This window comes from Myiozetetes cayanensis, unplaced genomic scaffold (assembly GCF_022539395.1).
Source record: "Myiozetetes cayanensis isolate MyiCay16 unplaced genomic scaffold, myiCay2020 scf4, whole genome shotgun sequence".
Taxonomy (NCBI): Eukaryota; Metazoa; Chordata; class Aves; order Passeriformes; family Tyrannidae; genus Myiozetetes; species Myiozetetes cayanensis.
In genome coordinates, this window is record NW_026087631.1 from 58,898,984 (window position 1) to 58,918,749 (window position 19,766).

The 19,766-nt window shown below is 38.0% G+C and overlaps 1 long non-coding RNA gene across 1 annotated transcript; it reads right to left on the minus strand.

Moving 5' to 3' along the window:
• Window positions 1-1,110: 1,110 nt before the first annotated feature.
• Window positions 1,111-19,379, minus strand: LOC126646941 (uncharacterized). The gene is made up of 4 exons (XR_007630471.1): window positions 19,333-19,379; window positions 16,486-16,529; window positions 15,827-15,970; window positions 1,111-2,113 (listed from the first exon to the last, which is right to left on the minus strand). It is a non-coding gene; the product is annotated as an uncharacterized LOC126646941 (long non-coding RNA).
• Between the last annotated feature and the right edge of the window lie 387 nt (window positions 19,380-19,766).

A 19,766-nucleotide genomic window follows, 5' to 3' on the forward strand; every position in this document is an offset into this window, starting at 1 on the left:
GACTAGAAGAAAAATTCCTATGTGAAAGATGTAGGAACTTTATTTCCTGTTAACTGCCCAAGACAGATCAATTTTCTTTTGACAGCATTCTTCCAGCAAAAGGGATCCTCCTTATTTTGTGTTGGCAGTAATCGTAATCCCCTCCAGACACTAGGCAAGACTTCTGACTTCACACAGCACCAGGTTGAGTCAGGCCCGGCATCGTTCTGTGAGAAATGTAATGCAGTAGCTGAATGAGTTCTGAGCGGCAGGAAGGCAGGAAGCACGGGAAGCTTTTAAACATTGTTCAGCAGTATGTTCAGCACTGTGAGTCACAGAGGTTGTGCTAGTCAGGAACTGAGCATATACCTTCCTTGGCATAAGGTTGATTTCTCTTTGGTCATCCAATGGATCACCCCTATGAGTCCCGTACAGGGGCTATAGAAGTAATCTCTGTAGATTTAAGATGTTGACATAAGACCTGCAATTTCCTAGCAGGTCTTTTTCTGCTGAAGGGTCTATCCAATTGTTAGAAGGACTGCATCAGCCATGATCTTCTATTTAACATTCCCTCCTGCTCAGTTCTGGTAGATTGGTGCTGTCCTAACAGAGAGCACTTCAGCTTACTCCTCAGGCTGTACCCCATGGTAGGCAAGCCAGATGCACATGGGTCAATGCAGATGTATTTTGCCTGGAGTTTTGGTGCCACATAATTGGACCTCAAACAGATATCTGTCTCATGCAAGAGGGGAGGGTTGACTTCTCCCAACAAAAGCACTAGCTGGACTGAGTAGTTATCAGTAACCCTGTAACTATAGGCATGTGATTTAGGTACCCATCTGTCACATGAAAATGAGTAGACTTCCTTGACTGTTAGTGTTTGATTTGTCTGCCAGTGCCTCTGGAAAGCCTTGTGGGAACCTCTCACTGAACAGTCCTGCCTGATCGGAGTGCAATTTCACTGACTTACTCAGGGAAATACACCAACAGCATTAGGGAGACCCCTCAGCAGGTCTTCCCACTTTGTGACCTCACAGTGGGTCTTCCCACTGTTAAAGTATGTTATCCATTGCCAGTGATTACCAAAACCCATGAAGGACTCACATAACAGTTTACAGAATAACACTCTTTATTAAAATAAAATTGTGACAGGTTAAGGTTTGAGGGTTGCCAGTGATAGTATCCGATTGCAAAAACATATTCAAAACAATACACAGAGAAGCTTTGATCCCCAGTAAAGGTATTCAGTGTGCATACAGTATGGTGCTTATCCAACAGGTGTCCCTATGGGGGAGAAGACAGGTTCAGCCCATCGACTGATCCCAGCAGTTACAGTGGAGACTCCCCTAACTTTTCCCCCAATCTCAACTTACTTTTATATATTTCTTTATATTTACGTGAAGCTTGAGTGACTTGAGTCATAAATACCTTCATTACTGATTGGTTTAAAATTCTCTTGCTTCATTTTTAAAGATAAAGTCAAAAAAATACAGGCCACGTGCCCAGTGTGGGGTGATCACACCTTGGAGGTGGGTACCTTTGGGATGGAGGTGTGTGCTAATATTATAATGAAGCTTTAATGAAGTTGACCTGAGGAGATAGATTTCACCACAATTGCGGGCTCAGCAGCAGGATATCTTCTCCCGTCTCCCTTGGTGACAGGTGCTGTGCAGTTTATCATCTGCAAAGTACCGTTGAGTCCCCTGCCCTGCAAGGATTTCTAGAGCCTGGCCGCAGTGTCTCCACAGTGCTCCACTCTCCGTTCCATCCCCCTTAGCAGGTGTTTACTGTTGTATGGGGAGTCACTGCAGAGCTGCCAACTGTATTCCATCCAGGAAGTAGCAGCTGCATTTTACCCAGTAATTTCTGTACCATTATAATTTGTTAGGTTTTGAATATAACTTCTGAGTTTCCTCTGATTTTACCCCAGACATCTTTCCACACCATCCATTATGTGCTGAATGCCTGATACTATTGTGACCTGATTGAAGTTTTGGCCTACTTTGTTGTTTGGGTATTTTTTTCATATTCATGTGTTTTGTCCAGTTTTAACAGATAAAGTTTAGCGTTGTGGGCAGACCATGAAGTCCAACAAACTGATAAATCTTCTGCTGCCACATGAGATACTGCAGACCTATAGGAAAGAGCAAACATGGTGAATTAGAAGTCCAAAAGGAGCTCAGTGGTGCGGCACTAGAAGAAGCTAGCTCAATTTCTTTCAGTTCATCATCTTTCCATACCCCAATGAGCACAGAACAGAGAATAGCAAGCCCTGTGTAAATGGAAAGAAGCATAAAATTTGACTCAGTTCATATCTGGGAAAATTATTATCTGTCTGAAAATGGCTGCAGAGTCTCAGCAGTGTCAATTTTTTAAAGCTTGTTCCCAAAAGAACTTCATATAATAATGTGGCTCAATTCATCTAAGCAACTTAAAATTCTAAAGATGTAACAGACATATTGAGTTAATCAATTCCAACCACCTAGCCAGCTCCTCTGGCTGACAATAATCAAAACATATTTAGTTCATGGTATAGATCCTTACCTTCAAAAGCCCATTGGCCTTGGTGAAATAACTGCACAAGATGTTTGGATACAGAGAGCATATCCAGCAAAGAGCTCACCAAACAAGCAGACCCACAGTTGCTATCCTCCTCACAAACTAATTTAACAGTGCTTATTTGCCATCCATTTTACATGATAAATAAATACAGCTCATGTTACATAACACTGGTTTTGTACACAACTACTGTACTACAACATAGATCTTCATATTCATAAACTTCAGGAATTATAATATATAACTGAAAGTGCATTTAAGGCATGTTTGCCAAAACCTTTTCTAGACCTAACACTGATAAGGAACCTCATCAATACTCTCCTAGATGCGGACAAAATACTTTTCCCTCCACCCCCTTTTAGGAAATACATTGTTGTTTACTGCCTGTCTGAGAAAACAAATTGCTCTTCCATCCATGCACATAACTTTTTTCCTAAATCCTTTATCAGAATCAGCCACAAATTGCTATCAGAAAATTTACCATTGTTAACTTTCTCAAACAAGAGATGCAGTTGAGATAACTGTTTCAACTAAATACTATTCTGTATCATCTGCTTTTCAGACTAATTCAAAATGTGCTAGTAACCACAGTCATTTTGTTCAGACCTCTCCAAAACTGTCAAAGCACCCATGCTCATCCATACATGCACGCTACTTTCAACTGTGGAATTAATTTTTCACAGTTCTTTTTCTAAGTTAAAATAGGACATCTAGAGAGTGACACAGACGTAGCATTAATCTCTGGCTGTTCAATTGCATTTGACTTAATTTTTCAGAAAACAATATCTACATTTTAATGAAAAAACTCTTCTCTGATGTCGAGGGATATCAACTTGGCTGGCTAATACATTCACAGAAGGAGTAATTTTTGCTTGCCTGACAAAGGCATGCAGGTAAGAAATCTATCAGTTGGACATGACTGTGGGTGAAGTTCAACAATTCCTTCAGTTCTCCATCTTCTGAAGTATCTGCAGTTTTGACAGACTTGAAATGTCTAGTTTTTGAAAAGTGAGTTCTATACAGAATTTACAGGAAGACTTGGGAAGCGTGCATTGTGTGTTCCAGCCGGATGCACCTGTTTGTAACTCAGCAATTCCATGGGGAAGCTCCAAGAAATTGTGCTTAACAGAATAAAACCAGCTGAACTGATGACAGCAGAAAGGATAATGAGACCAAATGAGAGACTTTTTTTTTTCACCAAAAATGCTAGTACATAGTGACAAAAACATCACTGCTTTTACCTATGGATAGCTTTCATATATAAACAGTTTCAGTGTATTTCATTGTGGCCTTCTGTTAACAACACAAGCCTACACTGCGGCACAAAGCATTGACTTTCATGCCCCACGCAGCATCACCAGGAACAAACTAATAAGCAGACAGGGAGTATTAGTGATGGTGAAGATAAAGGCTTACTGAAATAACACAAGCATGGTTTCAGACCTTCTGAAAATAATTGCTTTTGGCAACTCGAGGTCTGTGGGTTGCAAAAATGTCATTTTAGTACCACTTTGCCAACAGCAGAGCTTGTGTGCCTAAACTGAGATCTCATAAAACACTGAACAGAAAGTCACTTTGAGTGAGAAAATGAAGACAAATGGCATTGATTCAAAAAAATGAAAAACACTGTTGAAAAATTCTTCAAAACCAATCATTTTCTTGTAAAAAAGCCCAATTTAAGCTGCCATTTTCTAATGAAATAGTTCAATTGTATATACTTTAAAACCTGAGCTAATCAGGACAAAATTAAATGTTCACAAGCATACACTGTTTTCATTGAACAGTCATAAATCAGGTCCTGGAAAATTATTTACTTAATTCAGTGTATGCATCTCCTCATATTCACTTACTGAGGTCCAGGTATATATTTACCCTGGAGAAGTGCAAGTAAAGCTGTGTTTATGCAGCAGGTACTCAGACACAATGCTGCTGAGACTCCTGATTAGTTGTCAGTTCTCATTGCAAAGGTGTCACAATCACATGGTCACAATCCTTCTCCTTTATCTTCTTCTGAGAAGCTATAGAGGTTATTAAGTTGACCCTGTAGGAATTCTGCATTTAGCTGCTCAGTAGAACATCAGCAAAAATTTGTTAGGGTTTTACAGTTTAGATTTTATGTGAATCTTTCCACAGAGCAGGTCCTTTAGCAGGGATTGTACAATCCTTCAGTTATCAATTCTTGCTTGTCTTTTGGTATGGGGCAAGCCATTGTTTAACTGGAAGATGACAAAAAGTGGAGTGCTTGAGTTCCACCTGACATCAAGCATTTGTTTCAAGTGACAATACCTGAGGTCTTTGACTTGAAAGAAGCCTAAAGAGTCTGTCAGAGAAAAAATAGTGTTCAGGTTATCTCACCTGTGGAAGTAGGCCAGTGCCCAAGCTTCCTACAGGTAGAATAATTTCTAACTGCTTCCTCTGTGTTGGTAACAAAAATTTTATTTCCATGACTTTATAAGGCCCTCCTTTCCTATTCACAAGGAGATTCTTCTGAGGCATAAGGATGGTGCTAGATCTCTCTGTTCATACAAAAAGAGCAAGCAAGAAGAAAGAAGGGTTGCAGAGACACCCAGCATCCCCATCTCTGCCTGCTGTGCTGTGGCTGCAGTGCTGTAACTTCATCGACCTGAAAACTATGTTGGGTTAAAAGTCCATGCTTTATTCCTCAAACAAAGTTCCTGACTCTTCAAGATGCAGGAAAAAACAAACAAAAAACCCAAAACAAACAACAAAAACCAAAAAGCCCAAACAAAACTGAAAAACCAAAAGAAAAACAATCAAACAAAAACCAAAACAGAAAAACCCAAACCAACCACCCAATCAACACACTTGTACTGGTGGAAAAGGCATTTGCCACTCTCAGAATATTCAGTTATCAGGATATGAGATTATTTGACTAGTCTAAGAAAAAGTAAACTTGGTTGATTTGTTCTGTGAGTATTAAAGCAGAAGAACAAAGAAACCATATCCTGATTTTTCAGCGCCAAGATTAAAAACACTTGACATAAAGCTGAACAGCTGATGATGCTGAAGATGTTGTGAGTGAAGAAGCTTACAATTAAAACTTCCTGTCCATGATGTTAGTAACAAATAACCAGAATTTTCCCCCATCCATACACATGCTGCATGTATGGGGTTTTGTAGAAATATGCCCTGAATATGCAGCTGTGTAGAAAAGATCCAAATTGGATGCAGAAAGGTATTTTCAATTTCCCTACAAGTAGTTTCTATAATGAAGGCATATGCATAAAACTTGAACATTTGAAAAAACAAAATAAATTTATCTCAATGTGATCACCTAAGGCATACTCATCTGTTATCCTTTAATCCAAATTCAAAGGTAGAAAACTAAATGCAGTTTCTTATATGATCTTTCTCCTTGGTCATCGGTGTATCCAAAAAGTTTATCAAGATGAGCTGAAAAACACATGTTTTCCAGTCATCTATGCACCGCTGGATGTCAGGAAGCCCAAATTCCTTATCTGACCTGCGGGATATGGCTGTTCCTTCTGAAGTGGATTATCCAGGTTTGTGGGACCTGGATAATACACCTTTGGCCCTGCGGATTTACACAACTCCCACTCCAGAAACCCAGATGTCTTTGCCGAAAGAACCAGAGGTCACACAGAGAACTGAAGGCAGATCTTCTAAGTCCCAGACCTGCTGTCTAACCTAGTGAGTTAAGCATCCATTAGCTACCAAAACAAATTATCAAATTCCACCTTTATAGGGCTCAAATTCCTGCATTGTCTGCACTTACCCTTCTTACACTTTGTATTTACAAAAAAAAAGGAGCGCTTCACCCACATGGCAGGCAACATACAGTGGATCTGGGGGGATTTTGGCCACAGCTACAGGAAAGTCATGGTATAAAACTGAGGTTATGAAGCATATCCTAACCAGCAAGATCATGCTGTATCTGGGAATAAATTACTACCTGGGCTTGACAGAGTTGTTATTCCTCAGCAGTTCTAAATTCTATTCCCATCCAGTTAATTTTATGTTCATCTCTGTGCAACTGAAATACATTTTTATGGTTTACTGCATAGAAAGCTGCACATGCTATTAGTTCTTAAACTAATCCTTCAGCGAAGAGAATGTTTTCGAGATGGGAAGTCTAATGAGAAAAATACAGTGAAACTAGAGGATATACAAAGAGTGTGCTGTAACTGATACAAATTCTGACCTGGTTTTTTTTTATCAGTTTAGCTTAGCTGTATTTTACTCAGACTAACATGTTTGCCATCCTTCCTCAAGCTGTTTACTCAGCCAGATATCTACAGGGCCCAATTTTCCCTCCAACCACCCTTCCACACTAGTGCAATTGCAGCTCACACATGTAATTGGTCAGCCTACAGGAGTGTCTGCATGCATTTGCTCATCTGTACTACCTGGCTGCCTCCTAAAATGAATTTGTAGACTCAAAGTACTGTTTCATTCAGTTTATATAATGACAAAACACTCAAGAAACACTTCTAGGAGCTTTAGGCACTAAAAATACTGGAGTGTGCATATTACAATTACTTTCATGGGCAAGTGGGGATGTTTCCACACATCAGAAAGATGGCATGCACTCTCACAAGTCAGTTGTATCTAAGTATCTAAATACTAAACTAAATAAGTATCATAGCAGAGATAACCAGATTTGAAATTATTATATGGGAAAAAGAGGCCCATTGAAATTTCAGACATGAGAAACTGAAGTCATTGGCAGAAGGTAAGAACAGTTTTTTCTGGAATACAAACAGAACAAAGAATTTTAAAGGCTGGTTTTATGCTGTTGTGGAAGGATCAGTATGGAAGTGACTTCTATTATAGTTATTTGAAGAATCTGGTTCTTGGGTTGGAACAGAAGACGCAATGTCTGCGGCCACAAACCATCATTATGTACCTTTTTTGCCCTTATTCATGAAGTGACACAGTTCAGGTATTTTAATCATTTCCTTGCAGGCATAATCAGTGTTTTTTTCTTAGGTTCACTAGTCTTGCAGTGGATCTTCCCAGGTGTCTAGGATCTTCCCCTTACTTCTTCTAAAGCTGAGACTACTGCTCACACCATACCCAGTAGCTTTTATTTCTCCCTAATACTTTTTCTGTGGCCACTGTTGCACTTCTTTTTGCATGTTTAAAGCCAGTATCTCCTTTGGGACAGACAAAATGTTTGAAACTTCCCTGCATCAAAATCTGACAGAAATTCACATGCAGACAAAACACAAGACCTGCTGGCTTGGACTCACTTAGCTCTCTCGAAAACTGTTCCCAGGATGAATTATCTAATACACCATATAAATTTTTTTTTTTTTTTTAAAAAAGGCAAAGATTAAAAAAACACAAACAACTCTGCTTTTGTAATTTGAAAAATGGCAATTTATAAAATTTTCAGTTTATATGTACCTCAGAGGCTCCTACTCTGGTTGGGGTTACAGACAGCTGTGACTATGTAGACTGTAACAGTAAACAATACTGTAACTAGTGTTGTTACACCAACACTATTTGGTATACTAATCCCAGTGGAGAAAGTTTCTAATGCTTCCACCAACATTCAGCTCTTCTCTTAAAAGCAAACAACAAAGTTCAGACAGTAAGTACTTCATTAACTATTCAGCAATTTTTCCCAGCTCAGTTTTTCAAAACAATCATTTGGGATTATAGCCTATTCTCTTGTAACAATAACAAATATTCAGCAATGAGAGTAATTTGTAACAGAATTAGGAAAATGTAAAAACAGACTGGAAAAATATTAGCCAACTATTTACACAACTTTAAACCAATATAAATGAAATCCAGAGGAGAAAAAGAAACTTTTATTTTTTTTATTTAAAAATAAGATTTCAAAAAAATATAAGACCAAAGAATTCTCAATAGGAATGAAAAATAATCTATAACTTAAATCAATTTTAAAAACTCCACGGAAATATTACATGAATGAAATAAAACAAAGATGAATTAAAAACAATACACTGTTTATCAGCTGGATATATTATTACACCTTCAGATTTCATGAAAAGAATATCAGAGTAAGCTTCCCTGCTTTGATATTATTCAACCATTCATCTCATACATTACCCATTCAGGTACAACCAGTGTTAGACCTTGTAATTTTCAATGACTCCAGTATGAACATTATTCATATTCCAATATGAACATTATATTTATTCGAAAACAGTCAAGATCAAACTAACAACAAATCTGTAAAACTCAATCACATGCCCATGTCAGAACTACAAAATTCAGAATTCTAATTTACAAAAATCAGTATTATTTTGCTATTTGTTAAGTAGACAGAGTGATAATTTTCTGTCTATAGGCTACACTGTGATCTAGAGATATTAGTCTTGGGAATGTGCACAGAAATACTTACCCAAAAATGCACATTAATTATCAGTTTCCTATTTTCTAATTGGAAAAGCACATTTTCTACTGTAAATATGTTATTCTTACAGTTATACAGGTGATACTTAGATGGCCCTTGCTGCAACAACTGGCTTTAATCGCTCCACACCAGAATCTGGGCAAGACACGAGATGCCACTGCACAATTTCAGCAAAACTAAGTCTTAGGCCTAATGCAGCCCACAGATACAAGTATTTCAGTGCCTCTTGAAGTTCAAAAGCTCAGTGGTTGAGAAAGGGGTACAAAAATCTTTTGAAGAATGCTTTCTGAGGTATCCAGTCATGCCACAGGTCACCTAAGTACGGACACTGTATTTAGAGGAAACTACTCTTCCCAAAAGCAATTCCTAGCATCATTCACCATCACACATACAGTTTTGAGGCCCTAATTCTTTGACTAATTTAGAACTAGATTCAACTTATTAGCAGGGTAGAATCACCTCTCTCAGCCTGTTGGCCACACTTCTTTTGATACAGCTGGTCTCCTGGGCTGCAAGTGCACCTTATCAGGTCATTTTGAGCTTCTCATCAACTAAACATGATAATGTGAATGTTGAATTATGCTGAATTCTTCTAAATGAGAATGACAATGTGGTTTGTCATTATGTGCTGGTTTTGGCTGGGGCAGAGTTAATTTTCTTCAGAGAGGCTACTAGGGAGCTGTGTTTTGGATTTACGCTGAAGACAGTGTTGATAACACAGGGATGTTTTCCTTACTGCTAAGCAGCACTTAGCATCAAGGCCTTTTCTGCTCCTTATACAACCCCACCATTGAGGAGGCTGGGGGTGCACGAGAAGCTGGGAGGGGACATGGCTGGAACAGCTGACCCCAAGTGACCTCACGGACATTCCACACCACACGGTGTCATGCTCAGCATATAGAGCTGGGGCAAGGAGGAAGGCGTTTGCCTTCCCAAGTCACCGTCAGGCGGGCTGGAGCCCTGCTTTCTTGGGGATGGCTGAACACCTGCCTGCCCATGGGAAGAGGTGAATTAATTCCTTGTCTTGCTTTGTTTGTGTACACAGCTTTTGCTTTATCCATCAAACCCAATGACTATCCCCACCTCAACCCATGAGTTTTCTCACTTTTTCAATTCTCTCCCTCATGTTGTTTGGGGGGAAGTGAGTGAGCAGCTAAACAGTGCTGAGGTGCTGGCTGGGGTAAAGTCATGACACATCACATCACACTTGGTGTTTTATAAACCTTGTGTTCACAAAATAAGCAATCAAAATAAATTAACAGGAACACCTGAAGAACAGCTCAGAACATATTTTAAAGCAGTTATGTAAATTAATAAAGACTGAGGCATAAGAGATTAGATTTATTCTTAAAATTCCAAGTATATGAGAATTCAAGACCCACAACTGGATCAATTTTAAAAAGCTGTTTTTTGGCACAAGAGCCATGGACCTCCTGCTGCTAAATGTACCTGTGGCAGCACTAGAACTCTGCATGTATTGGCTTAGGTTACAAGATAGTGACTCAGGCAATAAGAAGATAAAAACAACTTGAATTTTACATAAAATAATGCTGAAGGTTACCAAAAGCTCAAGCTGTGCTTCATTACAGAAAAAAAAAAAAAAAAAGGCGGTACTTTCTCAAAACCAATTAAAAGGTGTGACAACTTCCTTCTGCATATTTCAGAGTAAACAATCCATAAAAATTTTCAGATCTCTTAGCAACTGACAATTTGCTCTCAACCCAAACCCAAATGGAACCAGAGATTTGGAATATCAATTTTATTTTTTTGTTATTAAATCAAACCAATACTCCGTATCTCAACACCTTCCTAGGCTAATTTATCTCATTGTCAATTCTGGTCAAGATGATATGAACATAACTGCAGGTAGGACTACTCTGTGCTGTTGTGTGCTCAGTGAAAAGAGAGAAAAAGAGCCATCAAAGTTGGAAGTGAGCAGAGGAATGCATAGAAGTCATTTTAGGTGGTAACTTTTCAATAGTAGAAAATGAATGACAACAGGAGTGATTTTGTCTGGATAAATGAGACTCCAATACAACTAAGAAAGCTCTGATCTCTTACAGAAATTGTAATTGTAAATTGCTCAAAAGTAGAATTTCTTCCCGGGACAAAAAAAAAGTGCTTCTTGAAAACATTCTCATTTACACCGTCTTGAAACTTCCTACCACATATACATGTTATGGAAACACTGAGTGTCAAATAGCAAATACTTTGGACAAAGGGTCTGGAACTGAATGAGAAGTGACTATCACCTGATTTGTTGTGAGACACTATCCACAAGTTCAGCCTCTGAGACACTGATAGAAGTTATTTTTAAACCTAACTCCTTCCCTGTCAAACACAAAAATGCATCATGTCATTAAATACCAAGCATCAACTACTCAGCAGGAAAATTAAGCCTTAAGTCATGTGCTTAAAACAAAGTGCAAAGCTTCTAGAGACCTGGCACCTCTAATTTCAAAGGCTCTTCAAGGATTCACACCAGTTAGCACAGCAGAAAATCTAAGCACAAGATCTAAGGGCCATCAAGGAATAATCTCAAGTAAGTACCTACATCTTACCCAACAACTAATCTGATGTAGTTGGTAGGTCTTAAACTGAGGTCTACCAGGGCTTGCAGAAGCACACCATGTGTCCATTACTATTTCAGCCCAGGTAAAAGCTAACAGACAGCTACTCAATGGCTATGAGGTATGACTAACAGTGATTTATACTGGGGGCAGTAAAGAAAAATCCTTTAGAAGGAAATAGTTTAGAAGTGCTAATCCAGTATTATTGATGGGAATATACATAGAATAAGCATCAATTTTTGTCCAGAAATATCAAGAGCACACCCTACAAATAAAACACTTCTAAGGAATGAAGTGGTATTTCCAGTTGGGATATTGACAAAATTGCCAACAGTCAATTGTATTTTGTTGCTCCAATGAAGGCATATTGGCTTCCTACTAACAAGCTGCAGTGAAATTGAGTGCATACTGAAAAGAGGAAATAGCCCATTTAAGTAATACATGTAATTGATAGCATCCTCAAATATGTGACAGAAACTCTCTGCTACAAGTGAAGTACTACTGGCAGGAAGGCCAATCAAATACAGTAAAAAATGCATTATAAAAGAAGTGTTTTATGTCAACTAACAATTTCAGGTTAGCAGAAAACTTATTATCATATGTTTCATATAAATGCAGTTGATTTCTTTCACAGTACTCCAGAAATCCTGCCTTTGTTACTTGCTTCCTCACATTGACATATGTTAGACTGCTATGGCACAGAACAAAGAATGAATTGAAAATTTCTAAAATTATTTACTGAATAAATCTGGGCAATTGTAAGATAAACACTGAAAGACATACAATGATGGCCTGTGAATTTGATTGTGTAACTCCTGCTCTTTGCAATGAGTAAACTTTGATATCAAATCAAAACAACACTTTTGGCCCATCTCCATTTTCTCTGTGCTTTTATACATCTCCTGTTCATGTTTGCCCCCTCTAGATGCATAACAAGGAGTAAGCTGCCTAGTTTAAACTCCATCCTAACAATCAGTTACCTCTCCTCAAGACTGAAAATGACTGCGTATCTGAACTACTCCAGTAGCTGTGAGACCGAACCTCTACTTCAAAGCAGTAGATCTGAAGATAGGTTCACAGACATTATTTAATGCATTACCTTTTATTATGTACATGGGAATTTTTCAAATGAAATCTCAAATCCCTGATATTATGAGAAGATAGCTAGATAGCATTCTTTGGTCCTACCAGGAGCTACCCCACACAGGAAATAAACCAGCTACTTTCAAATGTATTCAGGGGCTTTTTCATTCATTCTTTAACTTCTCTTTGTGCCTCTCAGGAAATCAAATATTGCCAAGTCAGAAGCTAATATGCACTGTGCTCAATGAAGCATGTGTTATTCTGATACTATATTAGGATGAAATTCAGTAACATTATCTATAAGTTGTTTTTAAATGCCTAACAATGACAAGCGCTAATCAATATTAAGAATGCAGTTTTTACTAAAACAAAAAATCATACAGGAGACCTGGAGGGAAAAGAAGTGGGATTTCAAAGGAAAGGTTCAGTGGATTCAGGAATTTCCAATTATAACATAAAAGTCCACCTGATCTTTTTCTGATGGAAAAACTCTGAGAATCAGTTTCAGAAACTTTACTCTGATAAACTAATAACATTATAGGGTCATTCAGCTAAATGTAAAAAAAAAAAAAAAAAAAAATTAATTTTACCCTCTTAGAGGCCTCTCATGCAAAGAATACAGTTCAATACCTCCTGAAACATGAAGCTTCTCCAAATTCTCCGTTCTGTTCTCCAAATTCCGAGAAAAGGGGCAGAAATTACCCAGTAATCTTAATCATATTACATATTGATTCCTAATGTTATGATGGGAGACTGAGAAAAAGTAGATTTACAATTAAAAAAAAAAAAAAAAGAAAAAAAAGGAAAAAAATCCCATACGGTAACATTGGAGACGTCGCAAACCTGCGAAAACAACACTTTCGTTCGAATATTTCGTTTTGAGAACCGGGCAAGGTTTTCACGGACAGGGAGGGCTCTGCTCGGCTCCCGGGGAGCGGCCACTCGCCCCTTGCGGGCCGCTCACCGCCGCTGTCGCGACAGGCAACCGGCGACAGGGGGCGCGGGGAGCGCGCGCCCGGCTGGGGACAGGGGCTGATCCTGGATCCTCCATCCCCACGGAGCCCGCACTGCCCACTGCTCCGCTGCCCGGCTGCGCTCCGGGAACACGAACGAAGCGCTCTGTTCGCCACCGGGGCTCCTGCCGAAGGGCGCGCTCTGCGGGACAGGTTTGGTGCTCCCCGCACTCTTTCGGTCGTACGGTAACACCGCGAAACACCACGCACAGTTATGTGCCCCACGGTAAACGTATCAAAAAGAGTTAAATTCGGGATCCTCTTTCTGAATAAGGTTCAGAATTGTACAATCTGCTAACTACAATAAGTGATTGGCACAAAAAATCTTTTTAAAAAACTACTGTGTTGGCACGGAAAAGGAAAACTGCTATTATTCCCCTGCATATGCCAGAGACTATAACAGTGGCATTCCTTAAAAAAAAAAAAGAAAAAAAAAAGGGGGGGGAGGAGGTGAGGGGGAAAGAGAATAGAGACATAAATTTATTATGTATATCCACATTCTTTTGAATTTCCAGCATTGTCCCAGTCTTCTTTTTAAATATTGCTGCCAATTCCACCTTGAAGAAAGTCTAAGCTCACTAAAACTGACATGAAAAAAATGGTTGAATATTAGGCTTGAAATTTAAAAGAATAAAACAATCCATCTATTTTTAAAAAGAGAGGAAAAGTAAAGTTGGATCAAGTGTTAGAAGTTTACAAAAGTTTAAAATTCAAGTGATTTTTAAGATGTACCCTTTGAAACTGCCAATGGATCACCAAAATCTGTTAATTTGATAAAACGACACCAAACATTGGCAGTAACTGCATTATAAACAAGTCTTTTAAAATTTGTTACAAACACCACTCATGACAAGTCTTGCCCTTTGTTTTTGGATTAACTGTTCACAGATAAACTATCACATCCTACACAGTCTATGTATATTAAATCCTGATTTTGTATCTTTTATTGTGTCCAGTTGCATGGCTGCCATTCAAGGTGGATCCTTGTCCTGTCAGACTATGCAACAAACACAAACTAGCATAACTAAACCCACTGGATTTCTAGGAGAAATTCATAGTACTTTCCACAATCATCTTATGCTGATATTTGTATTGATACAGAGGGCTAAAATAAGTACATAATTTTTCCAGGTACAGAAAGGCCGAGTCAGTACTTTGGCAATTGTTGTCATTTTACCAGATATGAAGGATGCTTTCTTTGGTTAACTACTTCCATACTTAAAGGAGCAAGAAGGTATCTACTTCGACATAATACCCTATTAAATGAGTTAATATACTTCACTGAACATGTTAGTAGCAAATCTATATTTATGTATAAATATTTTAAATATTTGTATTTCCAATATACAAACATTCAGACTTCCAGCTAATCATGACTAAAGAAAATATAAAATTTATAACTTTATTGACAATATACTCTTCTTTATGGTACATTATGCTAACTAACTACATCTGCATTTTTAAAAAGTAATCATTCTAGTATTTGCACCATGCAACTTCTTTGTTGAATTATTGCACAGAAATACTTGGGATATAGGGAAAACATGCCTTCTACCTGCACAGTTTACCCTGGAATATTTAATCCCTCTTGTTGACATAGGGACAGGAATATTTTTCACTAAGATCATATCTAGGCCAAAAGATAAGTGTAAGATGTAAGACTTCTCTATATAAACATACACGTTTATGTGCATTTATAAAAACCTCTCTGAGAAAGGTTTAGGAAGTAGTCTGCCTCAGTTTTAAATGTTGCTTTTTATAGCGGAGTGCTGAACAATTACTATTGCATATCATAAATAACTGGCAGTATCAGGGAACTTACAACACATGCAGAAAAAAAAAGACACTAATGTTATCTAGACAGATAACTGCTGATAAAAACACTAAAAAAAAATTCAAGGCAGAATAAGTCACTTGGAGAGAAATCTAACCATGAATGTAAACTTCAGTGCTTCCTACAAAAAAAAAAAGTAAAAAAAAAGTAAAAAAAAAAGAGCCAGTATCAAACAAATAGAGGAAGACTGCATTTCAGTCATTTGCTTTTGGTATTAATCTCAAAACTAAAAGAAATCTCTTTGAAAAGCTAATCTGAAATTAAATATGCATAAAATTAAACCATCAATCTGCATTAATCTCAGAACAGAATCAACACCACAACTAAAATAATGCCTGGGGAACACTGTGACGCATACAACTGGATTTTAATTGACTTGAAGACACACTTCCAGCATGGAGGACCCATCTGTACCCACCATCCACCTGCTTAGACATGATTGGCAAAGTGGTAGGGAACTCGCAGTGGTTGCCTCTGCCTGAAAGGAATAAACCACAGGATCTTCCAGTGAGTGCCAAAAACTTCTGAGAAGGTCTGCTGCCATGGCTTTCGGGGCCTCGATCTACAGAAGACAACATTATTAGTGAAAGACAGCATGCCCACAGTGCACTTCAGTCAGCTAGAACAATGTAGGTTGGCTGGGGATCCATTACTGGACTCTGATGAATTGCATCTCAGCGTCACAAACACAACTTTTCTTTCATTACTGCACACAGCTGAGATTTAACTTTGGAGAACAGAAACTATCTGGGTCATCAATGAAACAAAAGCAACTTTTGAAGCACAGGAGACCTCAGAATCAATGAAATGTATGTAAAAACACAGCAGAAAGTATATTTTGAACCTATACTTTTGAAAAAAAATATAGTTCCACTGGGTTTGGGTAGGGAGATTACTTTGTGTACAACCAGTACTAAAAGATTAGTGAGCTGCTGCTAAAGATAGGAAGTACAAGGCACAGTACTATGCAAAACCATCTTAACAGAGTTCCTTCAGTTCCTTTACTCTACCACCCAGTTTAAAAAAACAGCTTGCTCCTTTGGCATTTCATCAGCGTAAAAATTTTACAGAACTTACATGTCTTCACAACAGTTTGACAGTTTTTCTATACCTGTAGTATCCTGTTGAAGAAAAGAAAACACCATGAAAATTTATTTACATTTCTAACTGTTAAAATGTCATTATGAAAGCAACTAAATAAAGTAGGGGATCAATTATTAGTGTACACTGCTTTGACATTAGCTCAGTAGGTTGCATATTATTTATATGGCATATTAATTTTGAATGAATCTTAAATTACACACACAAATTTTACTCAAGTCTGTTAAATGATTTTTACACACACAACATGAAACTATACTGTGTAGTTCTATTACAATACCAAAGAATGCAAACCAAATAATTATAGCACTACTACAGCTAAAATTAATTCAGATATTACAATTAATTCATGGGACATTTAGAAGCAGTATGTATAAGGTACAGTCATGCCGTACTTTCCACAAGGACCCATTCCAGACTTGAAGTAGTCCGCTCAGATAACCATAGGAAAATTTAGTAAAATACAGCTATTAACACAGATGTAGTATTTTGAAAAGCAGGAGCTAGTAAAAGATTTTAAAACCGTTATATTCATGAGAATTATAATGCAAACAGTACCACTGGAAATATGTTGAGTTTTCATAGTTGCTACAGTTAAATACCAAATATACAAATTATTCTCCTAAAATGTAATAAAGGCTAAATAACCTGCAGAGTGAAGACAACCCTACAGCTAACAGCAACTTAAATTCGTATTTTACTTTACTTAACATGATTTAATAAGACACAAAGTTTTATAATTAACAAATCAATTTTAGCTTAAGATTATCCCCAAATAAAATTTTTAAAAACTACCAATTTTTCTTTCTCACTTTTCACTATATATTTCACAAAAAAGTCTATTTTGGAAATGAGTATTACTTAAGGGTTTTCAGTACATATTCATAGTTCATTATGTCCCAAAATCACTCATGAAGTCCAAAATACAATAACTGAAATATTTCTCATGGTTTCCACTCCTGTTCATTGGTATTTTGATATTTCCTTTTACTATTCTTTGATTCACGCATGGACATAATGCACCTGTCAGATTATACTAGCATTTGACTAAGACCAAGAGCTAGTCTAATTGTCCCAACCATACACAGACACAAGGACTTTGCTTTAATTAGGCTGCAACTTCACTGTCATCTGGAAACATGACCTAGCAATAGAAACCATACTGTGTTCCTTGATTATGCCTGCCATCAGTGCATGCAATTCAGTGCAGGCTCTGCTGGGATGCTGACCCTCTTTAAAGTTTAAAGGGGGAAACATAAATGCAAGTGGGAAATAATGTACAGGAAGCTGCTTCCCTGCTCCACCAGACTTGGGTGACCTCAACTCCCTTTGCCAAATTTTGTTCTCCTAAATTCTCTTCCCAGCTCTGAATTTTGGAACATGAACCCTTACAACAAGCCAAATGGCAAAAACCTTAATTTTGCTCACAACCTACCTAGCTGAATTCCAGATACATGGCAAAGGAGAGAAGTTCCCCTTTTCTCATTCCAACCGACTAGGATGCACAAGATCTTCAGTGATTGTGTGGAGAAGGTATGCCCACAGCAAAGTACATAAACCATTCTGACCCCATCATTAGGTGGGTTTTAACTCCCCCTTAACAGTGAGGGAGGAAAGACTGGAGCCAACAGATAGTAAACACTGTCTGTTGTTCTGATTCCCACAGATAAACTGCTGCTCTTTCACCTTACGGGCCTGTCTAGCATATCTCCCCTCACCTGCCACAAGCAGCAGGAAAGCATCACAAGATACAAGCCATTCTCCTTGTTAGGGTAGGACCTGACTGTACAGCACAGGGATATTCTGCTTCCTTGGGTTGGCTTTTTGTCCAGCTTGTCAGAACAAACATCACCTTTACTGATCACAGAAATTCACACACAGTTTTCTGAATAAAAAGAACTAACTAAACACAGAGATTAGTTCCATGACATTTCAGCAAGGTAGAAACAGCATTTTCATGAGATGCCATGGCTCCTTCTGTAACTGCAAAAATATTTCAGCTCTAGGTCAATTCAAAGCTGTCTACCCAATAGTACAAAACAATATTGGCATGTTTGAAAGCAACAATGAGAAATATTTTTTTTTGTAAAACAGTAGCATCCTAGTCCAGACTCTAAATTGATTTATAGCTATGAAAGATTTATGCTATCATATCACAAAAGGATCCCTAAACCAGTTTTGTCTGCAGAAGTAACCAAATACCTTAAATTTGGGTTTTTTAATATGTTTCTGTATATTGCTTATTCATTAATACACTTGTAGTGCTCCCTAAGATACTGTGTTTGAGATTTCTGAAGGAATTCCTTGGTTGGGAACTGAAGGGTGTATTTTGTTTTAATTGTTGTCATGGCATGTTATCAAGACCTGAAAGATTCTCATTAGGTAACTGCAGAAAATGACTGTAAGAAAAGATTGTTAAGCTTTCACACCTTTAAAAGTTATTAATAATTTCCCTTCCCTTCTTCCCTCCCCATCTTCCTTTCCTTCTCTTCCTTCCTTTCCATCTCCCTCCCTTCCCTTATTCCCTGCCTCCTTCCTTAAAATGCCAACACATACTTCAGTTTACTTTTGCTTTACTGGGCAGTGTGTTCTTTGCTTCTGGGATACTTTTTCAGAATTGGAAAAAACTATAGAGCCATATTTTAAAAGCTGCAGACTAGGGCTGGAGGGAACTGGAAGAAACACTGCTCTGAAGCTTAGCCACTTCACAAATGCTGGTGACTGAACTTAAGAAACATAAAGCCCCTCATAGCTTCCCTCCCCCAACACCGCTGCCAAACAGGCTCATTTGAAATGTACTTTCATTTGAGTGAACTAATTTACCTTTTCACATGAAAGTGAAACTTCACAGCACCCCAGGAAAGTCAGTAGCCCCTCTGGAGATAGGAGATGAAGGAAAAGGAGAGGACCACAGTTGAGTTTTGACCTGTTATTTAAGGCTTCCTTCTCAGACATGAATTTTTCTTCTTTTGGCAACAGAGATCAGAATAACCACTATTCTTCTGAATGACAAGGTGTTCTGCTCATTAATACATCTCACAAATGGCTTTCAACCAGAGTATCATCTCTCTTAATTATGCACTAGATGTATACCAAGGTTTTGCTACAACATCAGAATTACTGTGTTCAGCCTAAGAGGCTTTAGCTGTCTGCATCTACTATCAGCTTGGATTACTATTAATACAAATAGAACTCTGCTAAGACTTTTTTTTTTCCAGACTCACAGCTAATGCTAATGTTAAAACCTTTTGGAGAAT